We start from the raw sequence: 8,689 nt of genomic DNA, 5'->3' as shown, positions 1-8,689 counted from the left end.
ATGTAGTCTTTTTAATTTTCATGCTCAGAAGACTCATTCTTGTTTATAATATTCCTATGTTGACAATGTTGTCTTGATTTTTTTTCTGATTTTTAGCTATCATAAAATAACATTTTAAAAAATATTTAAGTATACAAATGAGAAATTGTAAAGAAATACTGAAAGGCTTTTATGTAGCTGCAGTAGCTTTTTTTTTTCTTAGAATATTGCAGTCTGATTTCATCACATACTAATATCTTCTGAAGTCAGCATGACTTACCATAGATACTAAGAATGCTACTGAGATAAGCACTGGGTGATGTATGGAATTGTTGAATCACTATATTGTACACCTGAAACTAACGTAACACTGTATGTTAACTAACTGGTATTAAAATAAAAACTTAAAAAAAGAAATGTTGATTTAAAAAAAAAAGAAGGGATGCCTGGGTGGCTCAGTCGGTTAAGCATCTGCCTTCAGCTCAGGTCATGATCCCAGGGTGCTGGGATCAAGTCCCGCTTCGGGCTTCTTGCTCAGCAGGGGGCTTGCTTCTCCCTCTGCCTGCTACTCCCCCTGCTGTGCTCTTTCTCTCTCTCTCTCTGTCTCGCTCTCTGACAAATAAATAAAATCTTTCAAAAAAATTTTTTAAAGGAATGCTATTTTTTTTAACTTTTTTTTTTAAAGATTTTATTTATTTGAGAGAGAGAATGAGAGAGAGAGAGCACATGAGAGGGGATAGGGTCAGAGGGAGAAGCTGACTCCCCGCCGAGCAGGGAGCCTATATAGCACAGTGTATATATTTCTTGGCTTAATTATTTTGCAGATGCTTATAGCATCCCTATTTAAAAATATAATGTTGGCATAATCTCATGTTTTTATGGAACTTTGTTCTACTTGCATTATTTCATCTGTTCCTTAAAATAACTGCATTAAATTAGTGTCGCCATCCCATTTTATAAAAGAGGAAACTGAGATTCACAAAAGTTGAGGAACTTACCAAAATTGCATGGAAGTGATAGAATCAAGTCTAGAACTTTTTTCATCATTGAAATCAAATGATCTGCTTTCTGTATTCCTTATTTTTATTTTTTAATTTTTAATTTTTTAAAGATTTTATTTATTTATTTGACAGAGAGAGACACAACGAGAGAGGGAACACAAGCAGGGGGAGTGGGAGAGGGAGAAGCAGGTTTCCTGCTGAGCAGGGAGCCCGATGCGGGGCTCGATCCCAGGACCCTGGGATCATGACCTGAGCCGAAGGCAGACGCTTAACGACTAAGTCACCCAGGCACCCCTGTATTCCTTATTTTTAAATAAATCTGAAATTTAAATTCTAGATTCCAAACTGATTAATTTCGTTTGTGATTTTTGAGTTTTGTTTTATTTTACCTCCATTTTCACTTCTAAAAATTCATTTGAATTTTTAGGATAATTTTTAAAAGATGAATCAGGTTGGTAAATAAGCAACAAGGTGAAAGAAATATTTGTCTCTAATATAAAGGGTCAGTAATTTGTTTCAAAATTAGTATCATGATTTCTGCAGTGGCTGAGTGAGGATCTCAGCAAATCCTCTCCCTCAAAAGCAACTGGACAAAATATAGCACTGTACAAAATTGTCAGCCAACTATTTCAGGATTCTGGAAACTGACCATAGGTATTCAACAAGTTGAGAAGCATTTATTTAAGAAAAACCACTAAACCTTGATAAGAATAATGGGAATCCATAGTAATTTTACCTAGGGCTAATCCCATTCCCTCCTACCCAACATGATAGTTTTACCAAGGCAGGGATGACAGGGCTGACTTGATTTGGAATAGAGCAGGGATGAATGCCTGCCTAAGAGAATTGTAACAAACAGTGATCGTGGTGGCAAATAGTCAAGGAATATCATTAGCTTGGGGTTGAGATACTGGTTAAGGAAAGCAACAAACTGAGAGACCAGTCAAAAGTTTAACAAAGAGATCCAGAGAACAAGACAACCATAGTATGTATTGATAAACTTCCCCATATCCCAAATGATCTGGAAGGCTGCTCATATATACAAGGCTATGCACAAGCTCAGCAGAAACCAAAGAGGGTCTTAGCTATCTATTAATTCATGATTGAATTTAAGTCCTTGCACATGCAGAAAATAAAAACCTGGGAAATTTTGTAACCTGCCTGAACTTTGCACCATTTCCCAAACTGAACTGATACATCAAGAAAAAGGTGCAAGTGTCACTGGCTCAAGATGTTTCAGCACAGCCCCTCACCAGTCATTGGCTGACCAGTAAGTTATGCTCTCCTCGAGGAAGCCAATAATGAAGAAAACTGAACAGCCTCACACTGCAGGGGAAACACTTTATAGAATTAGTCCAGGAAGTCACAAGGCAAAACACACAGGTAGTATCAGAAAACAGAGTTGGTGAAATATATTATCAAATATGTCCAGTTCTCAGTAACAGAAGATGATGAAACATGCAACAAAATAGGAAAATGTGACCTGTGGTGGTGGTGGGGACACTCATTGATAGAGGTAGCCCCAGATTGACTTAGGACACAAAGCCTTCAAAGCAGTATTGTAAATGCTTTCACTGCTAATGGAAGCTTTGTTTTAAAGAATTAAAGGAAAGTATGATGACAGTAACTAATCAAATATAAAATATCAACAGAAATTTTGAAAGTGATCTAAATGGAAATTCTGGAGTTGAAAATTATAATAAATGAAAATTCACCCCAGTGACTCAGCAACAGATTGGAGCTGCAGAGAAATAACCAGCAAAATAGAATATAATTAAATAGATTTTTCCAATACAAAGAACAGAGAAAATAAATAAAAATGAACAGAACCTGAGATATGTGGAACACCAGAGACAACTATATCAATACACACATAATGGAATTCCCAAAAGGAGAGAAAGGAGCAGAAAAAAATATTTGATGAAATAATGGCCAAACCTCCTAAAATTGCTTTAATTTGTTAATCCAAGAAGCTCATCGAACTGCAAGGAGGTTAAAAACAGAGATCCACATCTAAACATATCACAAACTGTTCAAAGCTACAAAGAGAAGATCCTAATAGTAGGAAGAGAAAGATTACTCCTTCTGTAGAAGGCAACCCCAATAAGATTAACGGCTGACCATTTTTTTATAGAAATGATGGAGGTCGGTAGGCAGTGGGATGACATTCAAAGTGCTGAAGGGGGAAAAACTGTCAACCCAGAATTCTTTATCAGGCAGAACTATCCTTCAGAAATTTAGGTAATTTGAAAATATTCCCATATAAACACTGTTGCTAGTAAACACTTAAATACTGAAGGATTAAAATACTGAAAATACTGAAGGAACTTCTTCATGCTAAAACAAAGTGACCCCAAACAATAATTTGAACTACACAAAGAAATATAGAGCACCAGTAAACATAATTACATACTTAAGACAGTATAAATGTTTTTCTGTTTCATCCTTTTTTTTTTAAAGACACATTTATTCAGCGTCATGATCAGACTATTACATTTAGCAATCAACAGCATGGGTGCAAAAAAAAAAAGAAAATCTACATTAAAACCCTTTGTTGGAATGCTTTACACTTTCCACAGAACAGAAACTAAAATAACCTGTTGTACAATTAGTCACAAATACAGTCCTCGAGTTTTTTGCCCATACACATGAGTATTGTCTAAAACATGTCTTCTCTGTAGCAGCTAGGCCCTGCCACCACTGTGCTTGGCTGAGTTCACAAATCTCTTGTAACCTGTAGCTTCCCTGTCACTTCTCTGGCTCTCCTCTCCTGCTAAGCTTTGTTTCCTGGCAGCAATTAAAACGTCCTGCCACTGCAATAGCTACTGCTGCTGCTGGAACCACCATAGCCACCTTGGTTTCGTGGTTTGGCAAAGTATTGGCCTCCACCACCATAGGGGCCAGAGCTTCTGCCTCCAAAATTTCCTCCTTTCCTGGGTCCAAAATTTGAGGATTGATTGATGTAATTGCCAAAATTATTATAGCTTCTGCCACCTCCAGAGTTGCTTCCATCATTACCAAATCCGTTACAGCCATCCCCACTGCCACCATATCCACCACCACCTCACCTCGACTGCCACCAAAGCCACCTCGACCACTGAAGTTCCCTCCACGACCAAAGTTGTCATTCCCACCAAAACCACCTCCACGACCACCACCAAAGTTTCCAGAACCACTTCGACCTCTTTGGCTGGATGAAGCACTAGCCATCTCTTGCTTAGATAGGGCTTTCCTTACTGCACAGTTGTGGCCATTCGCATTGTGGTATTTTTGAATGACAATCTTGTCTACAGAGTCATGGTCATCAAATGTTACAAAAGCAAAACCTCTCTTTTTGCCACTGCCTGGGTCAGTCATGATCTCGATCACTTCAACTTTCCCATACTGTTCAAAATAATCTCTTAGATGATGTTCTTCAGTGTCTTCTTTAATGCCACCAACAAAAATCTTTTTCACAGTTAAGTGGGCACCAGGTCTTTGAGAATCTTGTCTTGAGACAGCCCTCTTTGGTTCCACAACTCTTCCATCCACCTTGTGTGGCCTTGCGTTCATGGCTGCATCCACCTCCTCCACAGTGGCATACGTGACAAACCCAAAGCCTCTGGAGCGCTTGGTGTTTGGATCTCTCATTACCACACAGTCCGTAAGCGTTCCCCATTGCTCACAATGGCTCCTCAGACTCTCATCGGTTGTTTCAAAGCTCAAACCTCCGTTGAAGAGCTTCCTCAGCTGTTCAGGCTCTTTGGGAGACTCTGACTTAGACATGACGGTGGTGGGAGGGGAGACTTTAACGATGCTTACTCTGCGGCGTCCACGGGCAGCCTGTTTCATCCTTTTAATTAATAAAATACAAAATCATGAGACAATAATTTGAAAACTATGTTGTTCTTACAGCTTAAAAAGATGTCATATGCATGATGATGATAATACAACCAAAAGAATAAGAAGTAGAACTATATTTGAGCAGCTTCTATAATTTACTGGAATAAATTAGTATTAATCTGAAGTAGCATGTGTTAAGCTTTATTTTGTACCTCTAGAGCAACCAGTAAGAAAATAATCCCAAATACAGTTTCTTTAGAAAAATAATTAAAATGATATAGTAGGAAACAATCTACTTAACACAAAAGGAAATAAAGGAGGAATAGAAAAACAAATAAAAATACTTGAGATGAGTAGGAAACAAGTAATAAAATGGTAGGCACAAATCCATATTAATAATTACCTTAAATATAAATGGATTAAACAATTATCAGAAGCTAAAGATAGACTGGGTGGCTCAGTCGTTACGCGTCTGCCTTCGGCTCAGGTCATGATCCCAGGGTCCTGGGATCGAGCCCCACATCGGGTTCCCTGCTCCGTGGGAAGCCTCCTTCTCCCTCTACCAGTCCCTCTGCTTGTGTTCCCTCTCTCGTTGTGTCTCTCTCTGTCAAATAAATAAATAAAATCTTTAAAAATAAATAAATATAGACTGATATTTTTAATCCAAATACTTGAGATTCAAGGACACAAATAGGTTGAAAGTAAAATGATGAAATAGATATAACCAGGCACATAGTAACCATAAGAGAGCTGGAGTGGATGTACCGACATTAGGAAAAAATGGCTTTTTAGGCAAAGAATTATTATTACAGGCAGACATTTTATAATGATAAAAGTTTTAATTCATCAGGAAGATATAAAAATTGTAAATACATGTGCATGCAGCAGGACCACACCAACCAACAACAGCAGAGTACATATTCAGGTACACCTGCAATATTGTTAAGCCACGAATTATGGCCCGTTGGCTAACTTTGGTCCAATGCCTGATTTATACAGTCTGCAAGTTAGGAATGTTTTTGTTTTTTTACACTGTTTTTGTACACTGAGAACCCAAAGCCTGGCTGAGAGAAGTTAAAATCTAAAGATAGGTCAGTTGAAGCTATTGAGACTGAGAAATAGAAAGAAAAAAGAATGAAGGGAAATGAACAGAGCTCACTAGACCTATGAAATAGCAGCAGCCATATCGGCATACACATGATAGGAATCCCAGAAAGGAGAGGAGGGAAAGTGGCAGAATATTTGAAGAAATAATGGCCCCAAACTCCCCAAATTTGACAAAAGATGTTAACTAAACATTCAAAAGCTCATTGAACTCCAAGAAGGATAAAACTCTTAAGTGACTCACACCAAGACACATTATAATCAGATGGTCAGAAGCCTAGGGACAGAGTAAATCTTTTTTTTTTTTTAAGTTTTATTTATTTATTTATTGAGAGAGAGAGAGAATGGTAGAGAGAGAGCATGAGAGGGAAGAAGGTCAGAGGGAGAGGCAGACTCCCTGCCGAGCAGGGAGCCCGATACGGACTCGATCCCGGGACTCCAGGATCATGACCTGAGCCGAAGGCAGTCGCTTAACCGACTGAGCCACCCAGGCACCCGGGACAGAGTAAATCTTAAAAGCAAGAGAAAAGCTACACATACAGTAGATTCTCAATAAGATTAACAGCAGGTTTCTCATCAGAAATCTTGGAATCCAGAAAAGCATTACGGTACTTCTATTCTATATCTGGGAAGAATATTTTTTCAAGAGTGATTTGGCTTTTAAGTTGAATTCTTGTATGTGACACTAAAAGCATAAGCAACCAAAGAAAAAATAGATAAATTTGACTCATTAAAATTTAAAACTTCTTTTTATCAAAGGACGTTGTCAAGAAAGTAAAAAGACAGCCTACAAAATGGGAGATAATATTTGTAAGTCATAGATCTGCCAGAGGTCAAGTAACCAGAATATATACAGAACTCCTGCTGCTCACCAACAAAAAGAAAACTAAAAACTGGGCAAGGGACTTGAAAACACATTTCTCCAGAGATGACATACAGATGGTCATCAAGCACATAAAAAGTTGCTCAAAATCATTAGTCATTAAGGAAATGCAACTCTCAAAACCACAATGATTCTACTTTGCATTTACTAGGATGTTTATAATTTTTTAAATGGACAGTAAATTCTGTGAGGATATGGAGAAATTGGGGCACTGATACATCGCTGGTGGAAATGTAAAATGGTGTAACTGCTGTGCAAAAAAATTGGTAGTTCCTCAACTACCATGTAACCTGGCAATTCCACTTCTAGATATATACCCCAAACAGTTGAAAACAGGAACTCCAATGTTGGTACACAAATGTTCATAGCAACACAATACACATTAGCCAGTAAGTGGAAACAGTCCAAATAGCCATCAGTGGATGAATGGATAAACAAAATGTCATATATACATACTATGGAAAATTATTCAGCCTTACGAAGGAATGGTACATGTATTTGTGCATGCAACAACATGGATGAACCTTACAAATGAAAGAAGCCAAATAATGGAAGGTCACATTGAATGATTCCATTTATATGAAATATCCAGAATAGGTAAATGAATAGATACAGAAAGAATGGTGATTATCAAAGGCTCGGGGAAGGTAGTAATAGGAAATAACCACCTAATGTATAACTACTCATTTGGGATGTATGAGAATGTTTTGGAGAAATACACATAGCATAGAAGTGACTATTTTAAAGCATACAATTCAATGGCATTAGTACATTCAAAATATGCAACCACCACCTTATGTTATGAATTTCTCCTTCGTAAAAACAGACTTTAAAATCACGATGTGATGCCACTTCACACCCACTTAAACCTTTATGATAGAAAAGATAGTAACAAGCATTGCCAAGAATATGAAAAAACTAGAACCATTATACATTACTGATGAAAATGTTAAATGGTGCGGCCACTTTGGAGAATAGCTTGCCAATTTCAAAATATCAGATGTTAGATGGATAAACAAAATGTGGTGTATACCTACCTGTGGGATGCATTATAAATAGTATTTGGCTCAGTCACTTAAGCAGCCGGGCAACTCTTGATTTTGGCTCAGGTCATGATCTCAGGGTCCTGGGATTGAGCCCTGTGTCAGGCTGTGTGCTCAGTGGGGAGTCTGCTTGAGATTCTCTCTATACCTCTCCCTCTGCCCCTCCCCCACACTCGTGCTCACTCTCACTCTCTCTCTCTGTAAATAAATCTTTTAAAAAAATAATATTTGGGGGGCACCTGGGTGGCTCAGTTGGTTAAGTGACTGCCTTCAGCTCAGGTCATGATCCTGGAGTCCCAGGATCGAGTCCCACATCGGGCTCCCTGCTCAGCATGGAGTCTGCTTCTCCCTCTGCCCTTCCCCCCTCTCATGTGCTCTCTCTCTCATTCTTTCTCTCAAATAAATAAAATCTTTTTAAAAATAAATAAATAAATAAAATTAAAAAATAGTATTTGGAATGGAATTACAAAGCACAAAGTAATGATATCTGCTACAACGTAGGTGAACCTCAAAAACATGGTAAGTCAAAGAGGCCAGATGTAAAAGACCATGTGTTCTCTTATTCCATTTATATGAAATGTTCAGAAAAGGGAAATTTGTAAGAGACAGAAAATAGACTAGTGATTTCCTGGGCTGACGGTGGTAACATGAATTGACTAAAAGTGGACACAGGATAGCTTTTGGGGGTAATGGAAATGTTCTAGAATTGGATTGTTGGATTGTGGTGATAGTTGCATATGTCTACAAATTTACCACAATCATAGAGTTATACTCTTAATTCAGGTAAATTTTATGTTATGTAAATTATTCCTCAATAAAAATATTTTTTAAAACATCAGGTATGAAGCTTGATAGTG

General features: G+C 37.8%; 1 protein-coding gene across 4 annotated transcripts in view; it reads left to right on the top strand.

Moving 5' to 3' along the window:
- Positions 1-8,689, top strand: part of USP32 (ubiquitin specific peptidase 32) — a 213,956-nt gene that overhangs the window by 149,780 nt on the left and 55,487 nt on the right. The window lies entirely within an intron of this gene.

Source organism: Callorhinus ursinus, unplaced genomic scaffold, assembly GCF_003265705.2.
Source record: "Callorhinus ursinus isolate GAN/ISIS: 27379988/994484 unplaced genomic scaffold, GSC_fseal_2.0 scaffold34, whole genome shotgun sequence".
Lineage (NCBI taxonomy): Eukaryota > Metazoa > Chordata > Mammalia > Carnivora > Otariidae > Callorhinus > Callorhinus ursinus.
Note: the sequence above shows the minus strand (reverse complement) of the source record. Positions and strands in the feature narration are given on the sequence as shown.